Raw genomic sequence first — 27,169 nt, 5'->3', positions numbered from 1 at the left:
AGTTGAACTGGAAGCAACCAGGCCCTTTCATTGTCGTCGAGGCAGACGGCCAGAGGAAAGGTTCAGGAGTAGAGATAATTCCTGAAGTTGTTTCAACTAAAGCGTTACAAAGAAGTCATGGAAAAATCTCAGTTAGTGTTACCTGTGAAGATGCCAGCACGGATGTTGTTGGGACAAGTTAACCCAGCCACCCCAGTCTCACTATCTGATTTGGTGGGGGAAGAGAAAGATGGGATCCCTGCCAAGGAATTTTATCTGGAAAATTCTCCCCTTCCACCTGAATGGAAGGAAAGGGCCAAGGCTCAGCTTCAGGGATGGAAGGTTGCATTCTTCAAGAGTGAATTTGATGTGGGATGTGCAAAAAGTGCCAAACACCGAATACGTCTTAAAGAGGATAAGCCATTCAGGGAGAGAGTTCGACGGATTCCTTTAGGGGACTTGGAAGACCTGCGTGAGCAACTGGCAGAGTTGAAAGGGGCAGGTATAATCCGAGAGTCCCGGAGTCCATATGCTTCTCCAATAGTGGTGGTACGGAAGAAGAATGGTGCATTGAGGCTGTGTATTGATTATCGGACGCTGAACAGGAGGACCATTCCTGACCAATACACCACCCCAAGAATAGAAGACGCTTTGCAGAGTCTATCAGGGGCCAAGTGGTTTAGCGTGTTGGATTTGAAGAGCGGATACTATCAAATTCCCATGCACCCTGAAGACCGAGAGAAGACCGCTTTTATTACCCCGGTGGGGTTCTTTGAATTCGACCGCATGCCACAAGGCCTGTTCGGTGCCCCAGCCACTTTCCAGAGGTTAATGGAGAAGACGGTTGGAGACATGAACCTGATAGAGGTATTGGTGTACCTAGATGATATCATTGTCTTTGGCAAGACTCTGGAGGAGCACGAAGAGCGTCTAGAGAAGGTACTGAAGAGACTCCATGATGAGGGGTTGAAGTTATCCCTGGAGAAGTGCCAGTTCTATCAACCCTCGGTTAACTACCTTGGCCACATTGTGTCTGCTGATGGAGTGGCCACCGACCCCCAGAAGCTAGAGGCCGTCACTTCCTGGCCAAGGCCTACTAATGTGACTGAACTTAGGTCATTTCTAGGATTCTGTTCCTACTACAGAAGATTTGTTGAGGGATTCGCTAAAACAGCTCGCCCACTCAACGAACTACTGAAGAGTGGAGAGGAAGACGATGACCCAGATCTGCCAAAACCTGTTCGATCAGCTGGAGGTCCTAGGAAACCCAGAGAGTCCATTCAAGAACAGTGGACTGCTCAGTGTGAAGAGGCTTTCAGACAGCTGAAGTGGAATCTAACCACTGCTCCAGTTCTAGCCTATGCAGACCCAACCAAGCCATACGAGCTGCATGTTGATGCTAGCAGAGATGGGTTGGGCGGGGTGCTGTATCAAGAGCATGACGGGCACCTTCGGCCTGTTGCCTGTGTGAGTCGGAGCTTGGCACCCACTGAGAAGAACTATCCCACACACAAGCTCGAATTTCTGGCTCTAAAGTGGGCAGTAGTGGATAAGCTGAGAGATTACTTGTACGGTGCTGAATTCATGATCAAGACCGACAATAACCCTCTCACCTATATCCTCACTACGGCGCAGTTAGATGCCACAGGTCACAGATGGCTGGCTGCCTTATCTGAATTCACTTTCAGTCTGAAATATCGACCAGGAGTTGGAAACAAAGATCCGGATGCATTGTCAAGAAGGCCTCATTGTTCCAGGGACTATACTGAAGAATGGACTCAGCTGACTCCCGAAGGGGTACAAGCCTTATGTCAAGGAGCAGAACACCAAGCTGGAGGAGGATCCAGGGCCAAAGACCTTGGAGTGTCAGCCGCTGGTGTTCCCAGATGTTACTGCAACGTCACCCAAGTCGGGGATGAAGGCCTGCCAAAACTCTCCAAGAAAGACTTGCGAAGGGATCAGTTGGAAGACCCTCTCTGTAGCTTGGCATTGAAAGCCTTGGAGAGCCAATGCCCTGATTTGCTCCTCACTGACTCCCTTAAGGAAGCCCGTCTACTACACTGAGAGTGGGATCGTTTGCAGTTGCACCAAGGGGTGGTCTACCGAAGGGGCCCCTCTGGAGATCCTGGAGAAAGATGGCAGTTGTTCCTGCCAGAAAAACACAGAGAGACAGTATTAACAGCTTTGCACGATAGTCATGGTCACTTAGGACCCGACAGGACCTTCCACCTGGTGAGGGACAGATTCTACTGGCCCTGCATGCGAGCTGAAGTTGAGGGTTACTGTCACTCCTGCATTAGGTGCATCCAAAGGAAGACTTTGCCTCACCGAGCTGCCCCAATGGGCCACCTTCAGAGTCAGGGACCCATGGAGCTGGTGTGCATTGATTTTCTAAGCTTGGAGCCTGATTTGAGTGGACAGGGAAATATCCTAGTAGTAACTGATCACTTCACTAGGTATGCCCAGGCTTTTCCCACGAGAGACCAACAAGCACCCACGGTGGCCAAGATCTTGGTGGAAAAATTCTTTGTGCACTATGGTCTACCTCAACGCATCCATTCTGATCAAGGGCGAGACTTTGAAAGCAGTCTCATCAAGAAACTGTTAGATCTTTTGGGCATCAGGAAGTCTAGAACCACCCCATACCATCCTCAGGGAGATCCCCAACCAGAGAGATTCAACAGAACCCTCTTGGATATGCTTGGGACTCTGACTTATGAGAAAAAGCAGCATTGGAGCAAGCACATAGCAGCTATCGTGCACGCTTATAATAGCACCACAAACGATGCCACAGGATACTCTCCCTATCGTCTGATGTTCGGGCGCGAGGCCCGGCTGCCAGTAGATTTGGCTTTTGGCACGTCCATAGACCGTACCTCTGCAACCTCACACAGAGGATATGTGGACCGCCTGCGGAAAAGTCTGAAGGCTGCCTATGACAAGGCCCAAGCTGCCTCAGATGCCCGAGGACAGAGAAATAAAAGAAACTTTGACCTCCGGGTGCGAGTGCAGGACTTACAGCCGGGTGACAAGGTGCTGCTGAGAAACCTGGGTGTCCCGGGAAGACACAAATTGGCTGACCGGTGGAAATCGCAGCCCTATGTCATCTGCAAACAGCTGCCAGGACTCCCAGTGTACCAGATCCGGCCAGAGGGAAGCACAGGCCCGCTGAAAACTTGGCATCGTAATCATTTGTTGCCTCTATCTGAAGCAGTTCGTGTTCCACTACAGCCAGATCCACAGTCATCATCCAGGGCCCCCCAGAGATCTCGGCCAGTGACTCGGTTTCAGTCTTTGCTTCAGCCTGCAGAAGATGGAGACAGCGAAGATGAAGAGATGGGAATGGATTGGCTGTGGTTGTCTCAGATGCCTGAATCTGCTATCCCTCCTTCTCCTTCCACAGTGATCGACACCGGGATACTCAGGCCCGATGCTCCTGTGTTTGTGCCTCGGAGTCCAATAATGGAAGAGCTGAAAGACTCTCAATCCTCTTTGATGACAGCAGAACCTGCAGACTTTCCATCCTTTATTGAAGAAGAAGTTAGAGATGAAGCTAAAATGCAGGAAGAGGAGAAGGTTGATGATGAAGAAGAGACCCGTGTGCTTGCAACCCCAGAGCCTAAAGAACAGCGAGAGCGTAGGGTTATTCACCCACCAAAGAGACTAACATATGATACTTTGGGTGAGAGCTCTGAAGGGGTCATTCTCACTGCAAAAAGGACTCTTGAAGCACCTGATCCTTCCACCGCAGATTTGGTGGTTGACAATACTGACTCACCCCCTGACACATCTGGCTGGGCCATTCCAATTAAGGTGGCTTGTAGGCGGGACAACCTTCCATCCTATGTTAACTGGTGGGAGGTTCCTCTGCCAAGATTTTATGAGAATGTAAATTGTTTGGTTTCCTGTGTGTACTAATTTGTTTTCTCCGCGTGTATATATCAATCATGTACCAGGTCAAGGATTGTTACTGCCTTTGGAGGACCAAAGGTTCTTTGGTGGGGGGAGTGTGTAGCAAGAGATATTAATCCTGTCTCATGGCTGTGATCTGCTGACTGGCCTCTCCTGTGTAACCTGACACTTGCCCTGACACAGACAAAGCAATGAGGGATTTCAGCCCCCCTTTCTCCTCTCAGACTGTAAGAGAGAGAGAGAGACAATTATAAGAGCCATTAAAGGAGCCAATGACAAGGACTCTTTCAAGCAGGAGGTGCAGCTGCAAAGCATTGTGGACGATGGAGTTTTGAACAGAAACGGCCTTATAGGCTGATATGGAGATAGAATAAAAATAAAGAACTACGAAAGCCATCATGCTTAGGGAGAGGAGAATGAAGGGATCCATCTTGGGTTTCTCCTGAAGGAGAGGGAGATTGCATGTGGCAGGAGAGAGATTGGACCTGGAAAAGAAGTGCTTTTGGGCAGTGCACTGGATGCTTGGTGATCTGGATCAGACAAAGGAACATCCAAACTGAAAGAAGTGGTCTACAGTACAGTGCCTACACTGACAGTGTGAAGTGCTCATCGTGAGGTGACCAGAGGAACCTGTCATTTCCAGGACGATCGTTTGGGCCTTTGTCACAGGATCTGGTGAGAGGGATTTCTCCCACTGTCAGATGACAGGAACATTGCACACATACAGAGACATCATACCTTGCTCATATTCACCAGGCACTGGGTTGTGTAGATGGCCCTGCTGAACAGACACCATGTTCACTTTGCTATACAAATACTGCCACAGGATTACAATTACACTTTAAGTGTTTAAGGAGTTTAAGTGCACCAACGAAAGTGGCTAGCTGAAGATCCCAACATTCATCCAGTTACAAAGAGACTAAAGTTACTGGTGCCATACGAGCACGCGCATGCGTAGTCAGGCCTGTATATTGCATGGTGTGTGAGGGAATAGCTTTACCTTGAAAGTAGCTATTAAACATCAGTTGGGTACAGTGTTTTCCTATTGGGGTCATGGTGTCGGGAGTTAGAAGGGAGAAGTCTGACATAACAGAGAGTCATTCTTCTGCTCTCCTTCTGCTTGGACATCATGGGGCCCATTTTATGAAGAGGAGTTAAATCCACTTTGAGGTTGCCATTTAAGTGTTTGCCTCTGCTTTTGGGGTTATTCATGGTTGGAATCCCCTAAGAGCAGCCTGAGTGTAAAAGTGAGTTATATTGCTTTCTGTCACAGTATTTGTTGTTCTCTTGATTCTCCTAACATATACCTGTTGTTAATGTTTATTACTTCCCATAGAGGTCTACAGTAAAGCTGATCTCTGTGTTTTATTATAAAGTGTGTGCTTTTCATTGGTCCTTGCACTTACACTATTGCCAGGTGTGCCAGTGTGGGCTGAGACAGTTCTTGGGGTTGAGAGGCAGAGTGGCGGAGTGAACAAACTTAAGCAGCCCCTTCGGGGGTACCGCTACATTTAAAAGACTTTTCATTTTATTTATTCATGTATTATTAAGTCTGCACTTGCACATTAATATTAGTATATGTTTTTGCACAAATATTGATTGATGAGTGGCACTTTTTAATGTTAATTTATTTGATTGATATCAGCTCAATTTATTTAGGTGTTTATATAACCATTTTTTGATTCACCTGTCACAGTGATCATATAATTTTTTATCCACTAAGCATAGTGATTTCTGATGAGGTTTTAATATATATAATTATTGGAAGAGAGTAGATTGTATATATATCACAATAAATAGCTATAGGAGCGCGGCACTATTAATATTTTGTTACTGTATGAACACTAATTAGTGAGTTTGTGTGAGTGCCAGCGCACCAAGCGCATGACACTAGTATTTATAAATCATTCACTGAAAACCTTATTTATAATAGCTCACAAGTATTTATCATTTATAGAAGTGCAATGCAGTTGTACAAAATGGTGACTAAATTAAACTAAGCAGTTAAAGAAAAATATTTGCTCCACTTGCTTTTTGCTTGTTAAATCATTAGTTAGCTTACTATTTCCTGTGCTGTCCAGTCCTTCTTCTCTTTTTATCTATCTCTTTTTACTCTGGTTTTTTAGTATAGATCTTGCTGTAGAAAACATAAATGTGAGAGCACTTATTTTCTAAAAGGACTGATTAAATGATCACTAGCAACCTCATGTAACATATCCACCGTCAGGAGCTTTCCTGGGTTAATGGTCACCGTTTTTGTTGACCACCAGCCCTAGGTTGCAACTACCCCAAGCCCATAGGCAGCACACCATTGTCCACAGTTAGCTGTCTGAAGTCTCTGTCAAACTGCTGTAAAATGTGTTCTGTCCTTTAATAGCCTTTTGTAACAATCTACAGTCAGGTCCATAAATATTGGGACATAGACACAATTCTAACATTTTTGGCTCTATACACCACCACAATGGATTTGAAATGAAACGAACAAGATGTGCTTTAACTGCAGACTGTCAGCTTTAATTTCAGGTATTTACATCCAAATCAGGTGAACGGTGTAGGAATTACAACAGTTTGCATATGTGCCTCCCACTTGTTAAGGGACCAAAAGTAATGGGACAATTGGCTTCTCAGCTGTTCCATGGCCAGGTGTGTGTTATTCCCTCATTATCCCAATTACAATGAGCAGATAAAAGGTCCAGAGTTCATTTCAAGTGTGCTATTTGCATTTGGAATCTGTTGCTGTCAACTCTCAAGATGAGATCCAAAGAGCTGTCACTATCAGTGAAGCAAGCCATCATTAGGCTGAAAAAACAAAACAAACCCATCAGAGAGATAGCAAAAACATTAGGACTAGCCAAAACAACTGTTTGGAACATTCTTAGAAAGAAGGAACGCACCGGGGAGCTCAGCAACACCAAAAGACCCGGAAGACCATGGAAAACACCAGTGGTGGATGACCAAAGAATTCTTTCCCTGGTGAAGAAAACACCCTTCACAACAGTTGGCCAGATCAAGAACACTCTCCAGGAGGTAGGTGTATGTGTGTCAAAGTCAACAATCAAGAGAAGACTTCCCCAGAGTGAATACAGAGGGTTCACCACAAGATGTAAACCATTGGTGAGCCTCACAAACAGGAAGGCCAGATTAGAGTTTGCCAAACGACATCTAAAAAAGCCTTCACAGTTCTGGAACAACATCCTATGGACAGATGAGACCAAGATCAACTTGTACCAGAGTGATGGGAAGAGAAGAGTATGGAGAAGGAAAGGAACTGCTCATGATCCTAAGCATACCACCTCATCAGTGAAGCATGGTGGTGGTAGTGTCATGGCGTGGGCATGTCTGGCTGCCAATGGAACTGGTTCTCTTGTATTTATTGAATATGTGACTGCTGACAAAAGCAGCAGGATGAATTCTGAAGTGTTTCGGGCAATATTATCTGCTCATATTCAGCCAAATGCTTCAGAACTCATTGGACGCCGCTTCACAGTGCAGATGGACAATGACCCAAAGCATAGCGCAAAAGCAACCAAAAAGTTTTTTAAGGGAAAGAAGTGGAATGTTATGCAATGGCCAAGTCAATCACCTGACCTGAATCCGATTGAGCATGCATTTCACTTGCTGAAGACAAAACTGAAGGGAAAATGCCCCAAGAACAAGCAGGAACTGAAGACAGTTGCAGTAGAGGCCTGGCAGAGCATCACCAGGGATGAAACCCAGCGTCTGGTGATGACTATGCGTTCCAGACTTCAGGCTGTAATTGACTGCAAAGGATTTGCAACCAAGTATTTAAAAAGTGAAAGTTTGATTTATGATTATTATTCTGTCCCATTACTTTTGGTCCCTTAACAAGTGGGAGGCACATATGCAAACTGTTGTAATTCCTACACCGTTCACCTGATTTGGATGTAAATACCCTCAAATTAAAGCTGACAGTCTGCAGTTAAAGCACATCTTGTTAATTTCATTTCAAATCCATTGTGGTGGTGTATAGAGCCAAAAATGTTAGAATTGTGTCGATGTCCCAATATTTATGGATCTGACTGTAAATGCTAAATAAAACATGCAGGGCTTTGGTAATGTCAGGGGCTGCACTTTAAACTGAACTCCAGGCAAACAGCTAAATACGTATTTGAAATACATAAAGGTGAGCTATCATACCTGCCAAGGATTTTGATTTTCTGTCTACCTTGTCCTTAAATTTACACAGCCACGTTATGCAGGAAAGTAGGTCTCACGTACCTGGTCTGAGGCCAATTTGACGAAAGGACACTGGACACTCTGGATATGGTGAACTGTTAGTTTGGCACTCAGCGTATTATTTGGTCTCCTTATATCACATCTTGGAGGACTTTTTCAATGGTCTCTGATATATTATCCTGTGATAGGATACCAACTTATATCCCCTTTCTGTGACTCTTAATGTACATATGTGAGAGCAGCTTTACTTCAGATGACCATATACCTTTTTGAAAATCCTTTGCTGAATTCTATAATCCCAGTCATTTACAGTTCACCATTTATTAACGGTTTTTTTAAATCTTTCACCTGTTAAAGGGACCACTCGAGGGTCCTTCTGCTTAAGTGACACCGGAGGATTGTCATCAAGGGATTGTTTTTAATTGACAAATGGTTATAAGCTTCTGCTGTATTTTCTTGTTCCCCCTGAAGACGATTCAAAGTATGAATTGAAACGCATCGGGGTTATATAAATGTGGGAGAAGTTTCTCTTGATTACATATTGTTATTTTCTTTCCTATGAGGACACTGAGAAGCCACACTTTTTGAGCACCTCCCTTCTTTGATTGCACACACATGGTGTTGGGAGAGACTGGTGATTAGTCCCTGGGGATAAATCGTTCTCGCATATGGGGGTGGTTTGCTCCATGAGGTTACTGAGAAGCAACACTTTGACGTACTGCTCTTGATTCATGGTAGTTATGTTTTGGCTGCTTATAGTTTTGTTTTTGCATTTGGCATTGGGTGCTTGGTGGTCTATTTTTCACTGCTATATTCTTTCATCTTTGGTCAGGATTCTGTGATTTAGGTTCCCTTTTCTTTCTCTTTTTCATATCACCAGGTGTAGTACCTTTCATAAAGTGATCTTGTTTCCTTTTATTACTGCTAGATTACAGCCAGTGCTGCATTCCATTTTTGTTGTTTGTTTATTGTGACTCAAATATCCATTCAGTATTACAATGAGAGCTTCTGATCCATGGTGTTTCATGCTTTGGTTGCCTATATTTTGTCTTCATATTTGGCTCTGGGTACTTGGTGGTCTTTCTCTCCTTTTACTGGCACATCTTTCTGTGGACTATACTTTGAGACCTAGATGTCTTTCCTTTTCTTCTACCACTAGGTGCAGTCTCTTACACCTCTGATATACTCACTCACCATATGTCTCCCTACTCACTGTTATACTGCAGCCAGCATTACATGCTATTTTTGTGGTTTATCACTCATCTTGATTTCATAATTTATTTATTACTATAATGTATACCTAAATTTCTTTCCATATTAATTACTTTGGGTGTCATCATGATTGCCCACCCACTTGGAATCTGCTTCTGGCTTGTCCCCTTGTCACACTTCCATAGCTCCTGGGTGAGATTGCCCTGGCGATCATCATTTGGAAATATTGTCAGATGTATTTTTAGCTGATTTTTAAGTATTAGGGTCCCTCTGGTGACCCTTGAGAGTGGAGCTACTTTATATATTACAAGATACCACTAGGTATGCTACATACTTGATGTTTTACCTTACAGGTATTATGCATGCATCTACTCCTGAAGAAGTAAACAAAGAGTCATGAAAAGCGTCAAGTTTTTGGATGCAATTTTAATGTAATTATGTATTGACATCTGGATTGTATACGGTCAATAGTATATCCAATTATGTATGAAATGCATCAATATGGATTTATTACAAATCAGCTTGTTACCATTTTATCCTCTTTTTGTATAATGAGAAGTTTATTCATTTATTAAAAATTAATGTTGGAAACTACAGTAGTTATTTGTTGGTCGTGTGTGTTGTGCCTCATTTAAAGTCCCAGGACAAATAAATTGGTTGTATGGATATATTAGAGATGGAGGTACATCCCTGGGTGCATCAGGTCACAATCTATTTTTGATTACAGATGAAGTTGTTTTTTTGCTCTATTCTATTTATGTATATACCATATAGTCATGCTATTTAAAATAACTTTTTCAGATATTTTATGATAAGAATTTAATAAAAAATTGTCACCAATTGTTCTCATATTATTGTGCTCTGAAAGTCCCCATTTCCCAAAAAAATATCCTTATATATGTATTGATTATTGGGATGTAAGCACCATATATATTCCAAAAAATTTAAAAAAAATTAATGACCAGTAGTTATAATATATTTGAAATACATGTAAGGTAGCTGTTTTACCTGCCAAAGGCTTTGTATTTCTTTTTACACAGCCCTGAGATTTACACTGCTCTGCCACACAGCACAGCTCTGTCTGGCAGGACAATAGATTTATTTCTTTGCTGCAGTTTAGGCATACTTACATGTCCCCCCCCCCCACACCCAAGCCTGTATCTGGACATAGAAAGTGAAGCAGCACAGTGGTGAGCTCATCTGTCTATTATTCTGCCCTCTCCACCCAGAATACCCCTTGTTTGCACATGAGCATTGCAGAACTACTGACTGACTCCTTGTGCTGCTTCTCCCTCTGCCAATCTCAGCTCTGTTGTACAGGGCTTGCAAGAGGTTGACACCAGGTAAAATTCAGGTACCCAACTACAATTCAGGCACTTACACGGTTTATATGTACATAGTTATTTTATTTTCCTCTAAATTGTAGAGCATATGCTATTATAGATATGATTCTAATTAAACTTAGATATCTGGAAAGGGATATATTAAATATTATGGGTTTTTTTTGGATTGAATAAACAGATATGCCTTATCTTTCGGAAAACTTCTTTTCTCTTTTCAGCTTTGCTGCTTCCTCCCACATTGTGATGGGGAATTAAGTGGAGGACAAATGACACAATCAATCCCTGCATAACATGTGCTTTTCTATAAATACATGTTGTAGGTGAGTATTTCTTTAACTGCAGCACGCTGTGAGTGACAAACAGTTTGGTAGGACTGATTGGGACTTTGACTGTAGATAATAACATAGTTTGTTCTCTTGGCATCGCAAATTATACCAAATTCGAAAATAGTATTGATTTAGGTTACAACTGATGTAGCAGAGGTGACAGTTGAAGGACAGGTGCATGAACTCTAAATTCTCTTTTTCATGGTCATGTGTTTGTGTTCAGCACTCCTTTAGGTTTCATATAGTTATAAAGTAAAAGCGAGATTGAAATATAAGGGAATAAATACAGGTGTGCCTCAATGCAAAGATTTTCCCCATGTAGATTGGTAAAAATTTTAATAATGGCTTTCACTCTTTGTCCTGTTTCAGGTCCAATAATCAGTTCTATTGTCCTGTTTGATGCAAGGTCCATGGACGCAGAAGGTATGTGATTGGTGTCCTTCTAGAATCCTAGACAATGTAAAACATTTCACAAGAAAATATAAGGTCACAGCTCTTAGGTCTCACAAAGATTTCTTTGGTCTTTTGTAATATGATAGGTTTCTTCAGGAACTCAAGGTAAGACTTGTTCAACAAACATTAACTACAATGCTGAAGGTAAAATCCATGAAGAAATATGCAGTTTGTTTTTGTGTATGTTGAAAAGTAAAACAGTTTTAGTAATATTTATCTGAAAGCCTGACTTTTACATTTTTTTTCCATTTTGAAAGGATTGGGGAAGGGTTAGAAGCACTGTCAGGTTATTACTGTTCTCTCGATCCCTTTTTTTACCTATTCCTACTCCTTTCCTCTCTATACAGTATGGTTAGTGTGAGACAGGACGGCAAGTACGAGAATTTAAAATCTCTGACAGGATTGTATTACTGTCTGTTTTCCAGTGAAGGAGATCAGTCATCTCACTGCCTGTCCAGATGACAGAAAGAAAAGAGATCTTCTCTGTGGGTACACAGATAGCCTTTAAAACCTGATAAAAGTTCTAACTTTTGAAGTCTATATTCAACAATACAAAATGTTGACCTGAGTTAGGTTTTAAAGCTGAACTCCAGGCAAATAACACAGCCAGCCTGGTGACCTGTTGTTGGCTCTGCTTGGGTTAAGCCTACTGCCTGGTCACCAACCTGCCCTCAGTCTGTAGGCAGGTGCATCCTCTTTTCTCCATTGCAGGTGGTGCACAAACCATAGCAGCCTTGCAGCGAAAGAAGAAGTCAGGAGGAACTTTTTACTCTATGGTTTCCTAGGTCACCCGAAAAGCGATCCAGTTGGATTTTGCTGTCCCATGTGACTTTGGTGACCATTCTGGCTCAGACAGAGTCTATTTAAAGCGGAGTTCCACCTGAAAAAAAAGTCAGCAGCTACAAAAACTGTAGCTGCTGACTTTCAAAATACAGACACTTACCTGTCCCTCTGTCCAGTGGTGTCCTCACCATGGGTGCCATCTTCTCTCCTTGGCGCTGGCATCTTCAGTGTGGGTACCCAGCTGTGACAGCTTGCGGCTTCACAGCCGAGTGCCCACTGTGCATATGCGAGAAGTGCTGCACTTTGTGAATGGCCCAATAGTCTTCTGGGACCTGTCACTTGTCCCAGAAGACTACAAGGAGGGAAGGGGGGAAGGACAAGTTCCACTTCCGATTGCCTAGGCGATCGTAGCGGAAGTGGGAGTGGGTACTGTCAAATTCGGGTACCCACTTCCCCACCCGCTCCCCAAAGGTGCCAATCCTTAATAGGGAGCAGGGGACAAAGGCTTAAAGTGGAACTTCCCCTTTTGGGTGGAGCTCCGCTTTAAGACCCTGGCTCCTGGGCTTGTGGCACATTTTTTCAAGTCAACAAAGTACAGACAGATTATACATCTTTCAGGGAAAGTGAATAGTTTACTGACTGTACTATGAAGTAGCAGCAGCAGACGTATGAGGTCCTCTGCACCAAGTCAAATTATGGTTACTTACACTAGCAGAACTTAGAAATAAGGTGATGATTTTTTTTAAATGAGTAACTTTAAAACAAACCAGCAGGAAGACTATGGGGTTTGTCTATAAAGTAGTAAATGTGACATTCACCAAACATTCACTATAGGTGTATCTTCCTAGTGCATGTGTTTTACAGTAATTGATTCACCCACAGTAAATATGTGGTAAGGTACAAAAAGAATACATTGGAGGGTTCTGGCTTAGCATGGGAGAATGGAGGTTGGAGTAAAGTATTTATAATAGAAAAAGGACTGTATCTCACAGACTTATGCCTAGTACACATGATGAGCATGTCAGACGAATGATCATCCGTTTTGTGTTTTTTTTTTTGCATGCTAGCCTCATATAAAAAAATAAATGGTTTACTAAAGTTACGAAAATTCTCGGAAGACAGGATACAACTTGATGTGTTATATTGTATTGTACTGTATTGTAATGTATTATTTCATTTCCAAGCATGCGCATTCTTGGTCACTCGATTCTTTTTGTACAAATACTGTACTAATTATACACGAAAATCACTAGGTCTGTTATCTTATGAGAATAATTTTTGTGCTTGTCTTTTTGGATATTTTTATATGAACTGTTGTGATCAGCTCTCGAAAGCTATGTACTAACGATCAGATTATCAGACGTTCTCTACGAAAGCGTTTTTTTTTCCATCCAATTTTCTCATTGTACGTGCTAGGCATAAAGAAAACATATGTTTAAAAAATTTATTAACTAGGGTTGTCGGTTAAGATCCAAAGCACAGCATTACCTGCCTGGAGTTTGCATGTTCGTCCTGTGCCTGCATGGTTTTCCTCTGGTATTCCAGTTTGCACCTGCCACTCCAAAGACATGCTGGTAGGTTAATTGGATCCTGTCTTAACTGGCCCTAGTATGTGTATGTATGAATGTGAGTTAGGGACCTTAGACTGCAAGATCCTTGTGGGTGGGGACTGATGTTAATGCACATTATATATGTAAAACGTTGTGTAAATTGTAAGTGCTATATAAATAGCTATATAAATAAATAAATATTGTTCTAAAACCCTATAACTCAGAAACAGAAAATTACTTTTCAGCAAAATAAAATTAAACCAACAACTGAATAAAAAGCAGAAAACTAAAATACATAGTATGTCTGTTGGGAGAGTAGATCCAACCCTCATTGCCTTAGGTGTGATGGTTTCTTGTCCTGGGTCTCCTTTGCATCATTTCTTTTAGCTTTTCTAGCCCTATATACAGAACTCTGATTCACAATTTGTCTCCATACACATATTGGGGATGTCTGGAATTTATCCCAGTAGACCGGGGCACAGGACTCTCTCAGCGGACCCTCTCTCTAATGACTTTCTTTGTAATTGCATTTGCGTTACGTTATCAAGCTATTTTGCTGCCACCAGGGGAGAGGCTGAAGGTACAGAACCTTGTTTATGTTAACCATTTAGTAAATATAAAGTATATGCACCAGTCTGGATACTGCATTATTTCTGACTAACGGGAGCTTCCTCTAGAAATGTCCAGTGCACTTTGGGAATGTGGGTTCCTAGGAACAGGCACAGGGTCAGGTAAGCAATGGGATCCTGCCCAAGCCAGGCTGGGTTGCCTTTAGAGGCTTCTAGAGGCTAGTGCAGGGCAGGCAGTACCCAGCCCAGACTAGCAGGCCACACTGTGCACAAATCTTACAGAGAAAATTTTACCATGTTTTATAGTGTAACTAACTGTGCATATAACAGAAAACAGATTTATCAAGCCTAACTCCCACACCAGCTTAAGGAAAAGCGGGAACATTGCCCAGCCCTTTATGAACTGCACAAAGTCTTGTTACACTTTGTACATCCCAAGCCCTCTGCTGTTAGTTGCTATTGAATGCCATCATAGTCAAGCCTTATTAGGATACTTAATACCAGGGGTCCACAGCCTTTTTGTCACAAGTGCCAAAAATAAGATTTCTCCAAAACATACTCAACAGCCACTTGAGATAAAATGCAGTTTTCTCACTGGCATTCACTACGTTATTCTTGATTCATTCTTGAGCTTGTATAACTACTGTCAAGCTGCCTTCCCTTCTACAAGTTTGGTCATTTTATAATAATTTCACTCTCCTTTTTTATTTGTTTATAAAGAAAGGAATTATTGTCCATATTACCATTTTTTTTAACAGTCTTAGGATTAAGTTTTAAAGGCAAACCTGTGAAGCTAAATGAAGCTTCTACATATTATTAGAACACATTATGGGTTATTGGGGTCAATTCACTAAAGGTTACAGCATGCAATATGAAGGTCATGTGACTAATTTTTCGTATGAGATAATAAAAGAGTCAATTTATAAAAGTACAGTATCAAATGTGAGGTACATACTGCACATTTGTTAAAATAGTGAGATAAATACTGACAAAAAAACATGAACTAAATTATTAAAATCAATTCACTAAAAAACACACATTCAATATTTATCACCTGGTGTCTGCCGGCGGTATTTTAGAAATGTACAAAATAAAAATTAGGCTCCATGCACACTGGGCATTTTAATAACACTGGTAGTGTTAGCTGTGTAATGTCACATTAAAAACACAAGTTTTTTAGTGTTTTTTTAGCTTTTTGCATTAGCATTTAGCTGTGTTTTTACGCGTTTGCGTTTTTTACAGAAAACTTTTTTTTGCTCAAAAAACATCCAAAAACGCCGGTTTGCTGCATTTTACTGCATTGTTCAACGTTAGAGCATTTTTACAGCTAAAAGACTCCTCTAGAAACACACTAGTTCTGGGGTTTTTTTCCATCCAAAAAATGCCCCTGCCAAAAAAACGCTGATTAAAGCCTATGTGTCCATGGACACATAGGATAACATGCTTGGGAGTTTACTGGCTGTAAAAAAAATGCCATAAACAGCAGCTGTAAAAACGTCCAGTGTGCATGAGGACTTAGAAGAACTCTGCACTAGCCAGAAATTGAAAATAATACAATGTATCGGTGTGAAAATGTTCTTCTCTGAGCTCAGAAATGTAAATAAATTGTAGAGAGAGATTGTTTTGTGAATGAAAGCACACTAAAATGTTTTCATAGTTTCACAATATTGCTGTGTGCCTTCTGGTTCAGTGTTAACCTGCAAAAAAAACTGGCAAAAAACAAAAGCAAAAATAACACAAGATATAAGTGCTTAAAATCACAAAAAAATAAATATTTAACATATTCAGTAAAAAATGCGTTTCCTAGTGAATTGACTACTTTTGAGATAAATACAGCATCACTTATTTTATTTAAACCCATTTTCTAATACAGAAAATGTAAACCCTAATGACCCTTTCTTATTTTATCCTTTTAATTTATTATAATGTTTTGTTATATCAGTACGAAATGTGCAAAAATTACTTGTTAATCTTGCCAGAAATTTTGTGAGATGATCATTTTCTGTGCTCTCTAAATGAGCTGACTGCATTGGTCTCAGCTTTCTCTGAGGACTGCAGAACCCCTTAATGCTGTTAAGGGGAAAAGTGGAGAAGAACAAAGTATCCTGTTTATTTTGTTCTGATACAACAGGGTGAGTGGGCATTATCATTGAAGACCAGGAGGTTTGTTACAGGAAGAATCGCCAGTTGAAAATAAATCAAAAAATGAAAAAAAAAACCAAATAAAACAAATGCAGTCCCCACATCTAAGGACTGTATGATGGTAAGCTACAATATTACATTACATTACATTGAGTTTATATAGCGCCAAAGGGTTTGCTCAGCGCTGTACAATAGAGGGGGGGACAATACATGAAACATTACAGCAGCTACGAACAGCACACGAGGGGTAAGAGGGCCCTACTCTTTCGAGCTTACAATCTGGGAGGGAGGGGGTAGTGGTACAGGAGGAAGTGGCTGTGGGGGATGGAGTGGTAGGAGGAATGAAGGAGAGCAGCAGTTAGGTGAGGGTGGGGTAGGCTTCCCTGAAGAGGTGGGTTTTCAGGGAGCGCCTGAAGGTGAGGAGGGAAGGTGACAGTCTGATGGATTGGGGTAGTGAGTTCCAGAGGATGGGGGAGGACCTGGAGAAGTCTTGCAGACGTGCGTGTGAGGAGGAGACCAGGGAGCAAGATAGAAGGAGGTCCTGTGAAGAGCGAAGGGTACGGGTAGGGTGGTACTTGGGAATCAGGTCGGTGAGGTAGTTAGGGGCAGTGTTGTGAATGGCTTTGTAGGTCAGAGTGAGTAGTTTGAATTTGATGCGTTGGGCGATAGGGAGCCAGTGGAGGGAGAGGCAGAGGGGGGTGGCAGAGGTGGAGCGGCTGGTGAGGTGGATGAGTCTGGCAGCTGAGTTCAGGATGGTCTGAAGCGGGGAGAATTTGCACTGGGGTAGGCCGGTGAGGAGGGAGTTGCAGTAGTCAAGGCGTGAGATAATCAGGGAGTGCACAAGTAGTTTAGCGGTGTCTGGGGTAAGGAAGGTGCGTATTTTGGCGATATTGCGGAGGTGGAGCCTGCATGTGTTTGTCAGTGATTTGACATGAGGTTGGAAGGAGAGGTTAGAGTCCAGAATGACCCCAAGGACTTTGGCTTGCGGGGCGGGATTGATGGTGGTGATGTTAGTAGTGATGGATAGGATGGGGGGGGGGGGCGCGGGCAGGAGGGAAGACGAGAAGCTCGGTTTTGGAGAGGTTGAGTTTGAGGAAATGGAGCGACATCCAGTCAGAGATGTCGTTTAGGAGGTGAGTGATGTGGGCGGAGAAAGTGGAGGTGAGGTGAGGGGTGGAGAGGTAAATTTGAGTGTCATCAGCATAGAGATGGTAGTTGAAGCCGTGGGAGTGTATGAGTTTGCCAAGGGAGGAGGTGTAGATGGAGAAGAGAAGGGGTCCAAGGACAGAGCCCTGGGGGACCCCAACAGAGAGGGGGAGGGAAGGGGAGGTGGCACCATTGTAGGAAACGCTGAAGGAGCGTCGGGATAGGTAAGAGGAGAACCAGGAGAGAGCGGTGTCTCTGACGCCAAGGGAGAATAGTTTATTAAGGAGGAGGGGGTGGTCAACTGTGTCGAAGGCCGCGGAGAGGTCCAGGAGGAGGAGGACAGAGTAGTCGCCTTTGGCTTTGGCGGTAAGTAGGTCGTTGGTGATTTTGAGGAGGGCGGTTTCGGTGGAGTGTAGGGGACGGAAGCCGGACTGTAGTGGATCAAGGAGGTTGTTGTCAGTTAGGTGGGCGCTTAGGCGGTTGTAGACTAAGCGCTCCAGGAGTTTGGAAGTGAGTGGCAGCAGGGAGATGGGTCTGAGGTTGTTTGGGTCAGAGGGGTCCAGGGAGGGCTTTTTGAGTATGGGGGTGATGTGCGCATGCTTTAGGGGGGAGGGGAATACGCCGGTAGAGAGGGAGAGATTGAAGATGTGGGTGAGGGAGCAGATGAGGGAAGAGGGGGGTGACTGGAGGAGTCGAGAGGGGATAGGGTCTAGGGGGCAGGTAGTGAGGCGGGCTTCAGAGAAGACCCTGGTGACTTCCTCAGTGGTAGCGGGGCTGAAGGAGTGCAGAGCTGGTGGGGTTACGGTAGGCGGGGTCTTGGGTGTGGAGGGGGGCAGTGCGGTTGCGAGGTCAGAGGAGGGAAGAGATGAGGGGGAGATAGGGGGGGGGAGGCTAGGTGGGGAGGTAGATTGCGAGTTGACTATGTCCTGACGGATAGCATCAATTTTATTGTGGAAATGAGTGGCAATCTCGTGGGCGGTGAGTGAGGTACTGAGTGGAGGAGGGGGGGGAGAGAGCAGGGAGTTGAAGGTGGAGAAGAGTCGGCGAGGGCAGGAGGAGAGGGTGTTAATCAGGTTTACGAAGTAAGCCTGCTTGGCGGCGTGGAGGGAGGAGGTGTAAGTGAGGAAGGCAGATTTGTAGAGGGAGAATGAACGGGGGGACCTGGTTTTGCGCCATAGTCTCTCCAGCGCACGACTGCGACGTTTGAGGCATTTAGTGTGGTCGTTCTGCCATGGTTGGAGCGGTCTGGGTTTGATGTAGCGTGTGGTTAGGGGTGCCAGAGAGTCTAGGGTAGCTGATAGTGAGTCGTTGTACGTGTTAGTGGCTAGGTCAGGACAAGACAGTGGAAGGATTCTGTCGTGTAGGCGGTCGGCAGCTGAGTGGAGGGGGGCCGGGTTCAGGTTGCGAAGGTTGCGGCTGGTGATGGTTTGGCGCTCTGGGGGGGGGAGTTAGGGGAAGGGGAGATGGAGAACGTGAGGAGGTGGTGGTCGGAGAGAGGGAAGGGGGTGTTAGAGAACTGGTTGAGGGTACAGAGGTGGGAGAAGACGAGGTCCAGGGTGTTCCCAATGATGTGGGTGGAGGATTGAGTGTGCTGTGTGAGCGCGAAGGAGGAGGTTAGGTGGAGGAATTGGGAAGTAGCCGGGCTGTTGTCATTGATGGGGATATTGAAGTCCCCGAGGATGATGGTTGGTAGCTCAGAGGAGAGGAAGAAGGGAAGCCAGGCAGCGAAGTCATCCAGGAAGCGGGGTATGGATCCGGGAGGCCTGTAGATCACTGCGATCCTTAGGGGGGTGGGTGAGAAGAGCCGAATGCAGTGAGCCTCGAAGGAGGAGAAAGTTAGGGAGGGAGGATTAGGGAGGACCTGGAAGGTGCTCAGCGGTGATAGGAGCAGGCCGACCCCACCACCTTTGTGACCGCTCAGTCTTGGTGAATGGGACCAGACGAGACCTCCATAGGAGAGTGCCGCAGGGGAGGTGGAGTCAGTGGCCTGTACCCAGGTTTCGGTGATGGCTAGGAGGTTAAGGGAGCGGGAGATAAAGAGGTCATGGATGGCAGTAAGTTTGTTGCAGACCGAGCGGGCGTTCAGGAGTGCAACCGAGAGAGGGGGGATGGATGCGGGGAGAAGGGGCACAGATATGAGGTTGAGGGGGTTACGGCAGCTGGCGGGAGCAGGGGGGTCCCTAGAGGAGGGGTGAGGTGGCGAGGGGCCAGGGTTCGGGGAGATGTCCCCAGCAGATAAGAGAAGGAGAAGGGTGAGGAAGGTGGCATGGGAATGGGAAGTGTAGGAGCGTGTGGGTCTGATAGTGGTGGCACGTGGGTCGACGGGGGAGTGGAGTAGCAGGAGGAGGTGGTGAGTGCCGTAGTGGGGAGAGGGGAGTAGTGAAGGGGCAATGTAGAGCTGTTTTGGGGGGGTAGGCGGGTAGAGGGAGGCGATTTTTGGGATGGTGGAGAGGAAAATGAGGAGGAGGAGTGCAGGAGGCATGTTGGGGTGGGTGCGGTGACAGTTGGGTCAGGGGAGGTGAAGGGATACAGGTCAGGGCAAGGTGTGTGGGGAATCTGTGTTACCATGGGAGAGTCATTTGAGTCCTTCTGTAGGGGTAGAGTGAGGGTGGAGGGCGGCAGCTGGTTGGCAGCAGTCTGTGGGTGCAGTAAGCTGGCGACCATGGGTGCTGTGGCATGTCTTCAGTGGGTACGGTGGTTCGGCTAGTGGAGGGGTCGTAGGGTGCGATGGCTGGGGGTGATGGTAGGCACGGCGACTGGTGATGCTGGCGGCTCGGTGACTGGGGTTGTTGAGGCCAGGCGTCGGGTGCTGAGGGCTCGGCGTCGTGAGGCGCTGAAGGTGTTGAAGGATCGTCATCAGAGTCGAGCGGGGCGTTGCGGTAGCGATCGTCGGCCCTGCGTGGTTTGTGCTCAACCGTGATCTGTTGCGGCCGGTAGGAGAGACCGCAGCTTCAAGGGTCGTGGTGGGCCATTAGTCGCCGGGGCGTCGCCAGAGGGAATAGCGTGCCGGAAATCAGGGTGCTGGGCGAGCGTTCCCTGGTGTGGTGGCTGGCTGGTAATCCCAGGTGGGGTGGTGGGCAGGGGATCCCCGGTGGGATGGTGGCCGTGCTATCCCTGGTGGGGTAGTAGCGATCCCTGGAGGGATAGTGGCTTAGGGTCCCTGGTGGTTTGGGGTTTCAGGTGGATGGTGGGATCCCTGAGTGAGTGAGTCCCTGGAGGCTGGCGGTGTGATGGTGGTTGGGCTCCCTGGTGGGTAGTGGGCGCCCCTGGTGAAGTACCTGGTGTCCTGGAGCGTCGGTGGATCCCTCCTGGGTTAGCAGGACCGTTGGTGGTGGTGGTAGCTTCCCGGAGCAGCGGAGGCGTCCCGCCGCGGCCGCAATTCCCGCCGCGATTCCAGCCATGGCTGGCAGGAAACACCGCGGCTTCGGGTGCCGCGGTAGGCCTCAGGCTGCTGCGAACCGCCGGAGCTCCGCTGGAGGGACGGAGTGACTGTGGGTGTTGGTGGGGACCTCGGCAGCAGACACAGGGGCCCGGATGGGCCCTGATGGCAGCAGTAGGGGCGCAGGGGTGATCCCCTGATCGGCGGGGACCGAGGAGCGGAGAGGCAGTAGTCCGGGCTGATGTCCGGCGATCCTGGTCGGCCGCGCCAGAAATCGAGGCCGCGGCTTCAGGTGCCGGGTAGGCCGCAAGTCCGGGAGCTCCGGGAGAAAGGTCCAGTGGCCTTCCCTGGCTGGCGAACAGGGACCGGAGGGTCGTGGGGCCCCCGTCAGGGTCCGCTGCCGCCCAGATGGCAGCGGATTGGGGCCGGGGGAGCAGGAGCTCGCCGAGACACGTCCGTCTCGCCGGACGTCCGGATGTGTGGATTATATATTTAACAGACTAAAATGGAGAGAATAAGAAACATTTTCTGACAGACTTTACATACTCGCAGCACAGAGACCAAACTGACGGAGACCGTTCTCAGTCCCTACAATATATTACATTTTTGGTTTTGGTGTTAGACACATTACATTTATGAGTATATACATTTGCTTTAAAATCAGTCCCTTAGTGGTATATACTTACTTTTCCTTCATTACTCCTACCACTCCCCTCAATTGCCAGTGATCAGGGAAAGAAGCCCTGTGTAACCTCTAGTTGGCTCATACAGTGCAGTCCCCTGCCCCCATTTGACAGCACATAAGCAATCACCTAAGCTGCCACACAGAGTATATAGTAAAATAAGAAGGAAGCGAGTGCCAAAACCAACTAGCAGCTGATACACCAAAGGCAACCAAAAAATACCTCATAAGATGAAATCCAACGCAAAAGGCGCAGCGCTAAGCGAATGTATACATAAACATATGATAGCTAAATAAAGTGACCAAATAAAGTGACAAAATGCAATAAACATATATGACAATATATATTAATGTGCCGTCCATGTGATATTAAAAGATGATAAATATATCACAAAAACTCCCCTAGGTAGAGAGCATATTACAGTTCAAAATTGATATTAGTGACTGATGTGATCAAGATAGTCTCCAGTGGGTAATCCATGTGTTCCTGGATGATCATTCAGGTGATGTGTCAGAGGGATGTTTAAAAAGCACACTCACCAGATGACAGATCATAATACGCATGGTATATGAAATATGGCCGGAGGTCCCCCTTAAAAGGTAGTCAGCAGCCTGGTCAGGTCCAAGAGATCTCCTTCCTCCCTGGTAATCTGCCACACAGCTGCCATCCTCCAGGTATGGGCTCTAAGGTGGTATTGGCTCATATAGAGCCAGAAAGAAGAATGCCCATAGTGTAGTACTTTTCAGCCATAAACGTTTATTATAGGTAAAGCAATTAAAACAGCATAGGAACTGTCACTGACCATGTACAGCAAAAAAGATGGCCGCCGGACCTCCTTGTAGTCTCGACGGCGTGACGTCACTGCGTATGGCTCCTTCTCTCACAGAGTGGGTAACATGTTTCTCCATACACCCAAATGTAACAGTTAAATGAACCAATGGGAAAATGAAGAAAAGATGAGTGTACGATTCTTGAGGATAGGGCTTTAAAGTGAACTTGATGCTTTGTCATTCATGGGTAAATCAATTGTTTTTGTTAAAAGCATTATCTCCTGCAAGGTTTTACCAGCCTGAAAAGCCTGTGTTGGAAACTGCTATTCTTATAGGTTGGTTGCATACTGTTCCGTGAAGTGACATTGAACCTGTTTAGCTTTACTGGGGAAGATATGCTGCCTCCATAAAAATACCTGCCTAATGGACTGGAAAGTCCTGCAGCAATTTGAAGCTTCTCACACAGGTAAGTTAGCATTTGATGCTCCAAGAGGATGTGATCAGTTATTATTATTATACAGGATTTATATAGCGCCAACAGTTTGCTCAGCGATGTACAATATAACGGGAGACAATACAGCAACAATACAGTTCAATACAAGAGGGATAGGAGGGCCCTGCTCCTCAGAGCTTACAATCTAGGAGGTTTGCATCAGTACAAGACAAAGCTGTTGCACAATTAGGTAGAACGTCTTTTAGTCATGCAGCCAAAACACATTGAGCCTCAGCTTCTGCTCAAGTAAAAAATAACCAACCCTGCCACTGTCATTCAGCTATCAAATGTCTATCAAATGGCAGCTGGGTAACAAAAGACATGCTTAATGTTGGGGGTGCTAAACTACAACTTGGGCAGTCAAGACCTCATATACAGCCTAGGTTCAACAAGGACACAACGACTAACACACTTTACTTTCAGACTCTACAACAGTGGTTCTCAACCTTCCTAATGCTGTGACCCTTTAATACAGTTCCTCATGTTGTGGTGACCCCCAACCATAAAATTATTTACCCAGTAATTATAATTCATGAGAGTCGTTTTACCTCCAATACTGCTGCTTTCAACACAGTAGCTGCTTTTAACAGAGTAGCTGCTTTCAACACAGCAGCTGCTTTCTACACAGTAGCTGCTCTTTACACATTGGAAATATGTGTTTTCTGATGGTCTTAGGGGACCCCTGTGAAAGGGTCGTTCGACCCCCAAAGGGGTCGCGACCCACAGATTGAGAACCACTGTTCTACAAGGTGTCTGCCCTGCATCATTGGCGTAACCTTAGAAATGCTTTAGGTCAAGTTAAGCACACTTTAAAATGGACCTGGACTCAACAAGTGAAGTTGCTGTGTTATGGGGAACATATAGGAATGCTGATTATACCTAACCAGGATTTGTCTGTAATTCCTCCTGAAAAATAGTAGTGCATTTACTATGCACTTATAGTATGTGAGGGTGCTAGTCTTCTGACATTTGGAGTGGGATTTGGTAATGTCATTACTGTGCTGCTCACTGTTCTCCTTACTAGAGAATCTGACATAAGAAAACAAAGCCCTGGCTCCACCAAGACAGCCACATCCGAACAAAGACAGTGCAGAATAAGGCATTGCAATAGGTAAAAGATCAGCTGCAGGGAGACCACAGGTAATACTGATGACTAGTCCTTTGCCATCTGCCTGCCTTTTTTGGGGGGAGCAAAGCTATATGAGTTGAGATCCTTCTCAACATCCAGCAGTGCTCTTATAATATGCTAGGAGCACTTTTTGAACTAGGTGTTAAAATTGCCAGGGAAAAATTCTAGCTCTACCCCCAGAGGAGCCAATGAATTGTTTTGTGATTTCCCTGCACACCTAAAGATGATACTCGCTCACCCAACACTTACCAACACACCTAGAAATATATCAAAGAATTTTTTAGACAAAGCTTAGCTTAAAAGAAGAGATGATTAGCAAGTGTACTTATACAAACAATAAATCAGACAATAACATTACTCTGAGAGATATGATTAAACACCTGCAGTATTCTCACTAACAGTAATTACCAGAACTGAACTGCATTTATCTAGCAACAGTATATAAAGACAGTCCCAACTTTTAATACCAATGCCAGTTTTATTCCACTGGCCAGTGACTGATGAAAAAAATGTTGTCTGGTAAAGTTGAGGCTCTTGCAACTCCCCTAAAGATAGCTGATGTACTTCTGCATTAATTAATATTTGTTTTAACCCTGTCCACACTCCAAAAGGATAATGCAGCAGCAGCAAAGGAAGAAATATAGCAGCACTTATCATCTACAGTCCAGGTTACATTTGTAGAATGTTTTTTATTGAAAGAAAAGTTATGCAATATATAGGGATACTGTGGGGACGATAATTATGAACAGATTGGATAGAGAGGCATCGGATACACTGCAAAAAAAAGTTGAAAGTACATCACAGTGTCTTGCCTTCTATCCATTATATTAAAATATCAGGTTGATGTTACCCCTGATTTTTCACTAGGATAGTAATTCAAGTAATCCCAGAGGAAGAGGCAGAGAATGAGAAGAGAAATAGGGGAAATGTTAAGGGATTCTAATCAAAGAAAAAAGAGAAAGGTTGTTCACCAAGAAGAGAGGAAAAGGTAGAGTAGCCCTCTTTTTTTCGGGGGGGGGGGGGGGAAGGTGGTTATGAGAAATGGCTATTATACTGAACCTGTAGGTAAGTGAACCACAACCTTCTCTAAGTGGAAGAATTGGGTTGATAATGACGTTGGCAGTGCCTCCACCCAGTTTATTAATTATAAAATAATACTCACAAACAGCGAATAAAATCAGGCATGTAAGTCCTCAGAGGGACCTGAAAGATAAAGAGCCAGCGCGGATCCCATTATGGGGGTGGATACTCAGTACAGCTACAGAGCTCTGACGAAGAAGGCATGCCCTTCGAAACGCGTCAGCTGTACTGAGTATCCACCCCCATGATGGGATCCGCAATAAACTTTGGTTACTGAGGTAATGCGCAAGGTTGGTGCGCTTCTCATTTTTGTTTCGATTTGCAGTATTGGTTGGGCTTCCCCAGCCTTATTTGGAGCTGCACAACTCTACATGCATTGGTGGTCGATCTTTCCAGGTCTGGTTCCATCTATTCACCACCCGCCTGGGTCCTTGAGCGCAGGAGATTTCGCTTATGATCTAGTGCCTCCACCCAGGACAGGGACTCTGTGAGCAGAGGGAATTCCCTTCCTGGGAAAAAAATAAGAAAATGAATCAAAATAATTGAGAAAAGAGGAACTACTGCAGCCAGCTTGTAACATTAACACTAAGTATATAGATACACATCAGTATGGGAATAATACAAGCTTTATATGATGAAGGGTTAATAAGAATACAAGCTGTACATCCAGGCGTCATCTACACCATGACAATTGTGTTGTATATCCTTTTTCTAATGAGTCTGACAGAGGCTCAACAGGTGGCTATCACCAAGATAGGTGACACCACTATATTTTGGTACAACTCATCCAACACTCATGTAGCCACCTTCACCTTTGATTTTTGTAGTGTACTTCCCGCTTGGTGCCGAGGCATTCCAGATCCTAACTGGGCACAGCGGGTATGTGAAAAAGGTGGTGACCTGATATACATATGTGTCACGGATGATTATTGGGGACAGAATTGTGACTATTGGGGATTGGTAGGATGGAATACGGGAGCAGCCTGGGGATACAGACAACATAGTGCTCCAAGCAAGAAAGATGGAAAGGGGAGGTCCCTCACTGACCGTATGAAGTTTCTGAGGTCGGGGTGTAATATCAAGGGGGAAAGGCTCACCATAAATATAGAGAATCCCAGCCCTGGTGATGCAGGTATTTATTGGTTAGGCAGGACCAGCTTTTCTGGAACTGGTTCTCTGAAAAGGCTTCAACTAAAAGACATGCATCGCTCATCAGAACCAGTGGTCAATCCTCTCAGACCCTCCATTCGTACCATAGGTGACATGGTGGCAATGGCAAATCCCACCTTTGAGGACACTATGGCCGCAGAAACTGGTTTTTCTGTTACCAACCTATGGCTTGAGTGGATGAGGTTCTGTCAGGGCTCCGGGTATGACCAGAGGTGTGTGGACTGACACAGGGAAACGCAGGCTTCAGATATAGTATAAACAATATAATTTATTTAAGACTAAACAATACATAAACGCAGTGCAAGACTAAACATAAACACAGTGCAAACAAAACCAAACCAAAACCCCCAACAGATAACAAAAGAACAATACTAAGCGTAGTCGGGCAGGCTGTGTCGGTAGCAAACGGGCAGGCAAGGTACAAAGGAGCAGGCAGGAGAGTGGTCAGAAATAGCAGAGGTCAGGACAGGCGGAGTTCAATCAGAGTCAGGGATAAATCAGGATCAGACAGGAAGCCGACAGGATGCAGGTACAGGGACTCTTGGGAAAACATACACCAAGGCCCTGATTGCAAGTCTGGCCATTCCTTATATGCACCTTCTGCAATCAGCCTCAGGTGTTTTGGCTGACTGCAGGAATGAGCCTCTGGTTGCTGAGAGCACCCACTGGTCAGTCCTGGTACTGCAACCCACAAGGCAGGTGAGTCCCACCACTATTGGCGAGTCAATTCCTGACAGGTTCAGTGCCAGCCTGCATAACAAACATAATTGTTATGTCTGTGGTAGTGCTAGGCCACATTTAGGTACAGTCCCTCTCTCAATCCCACGGGACAATGAGGAATGTTTCCTCAGCC

This window comes from Staurois parvus, unplaced genomic scaffold, assembly GCF_062004578.1.
Source record: "Staurois parvus isolate SC_StPar_1 unplaced genomic scaffold, SC_StPar_1.0 ptg000237l, whole genome shotgun sequence".
NCBI classification, from domain to species: domain Eukaryota; kingdom Metazoa; phylum Chordata; class Amphibia; order Anura; family Ranidae; genus Staurois; species Staurois parvus.
Note: the sequence above shows the minus strand (reverse complement) of the source record.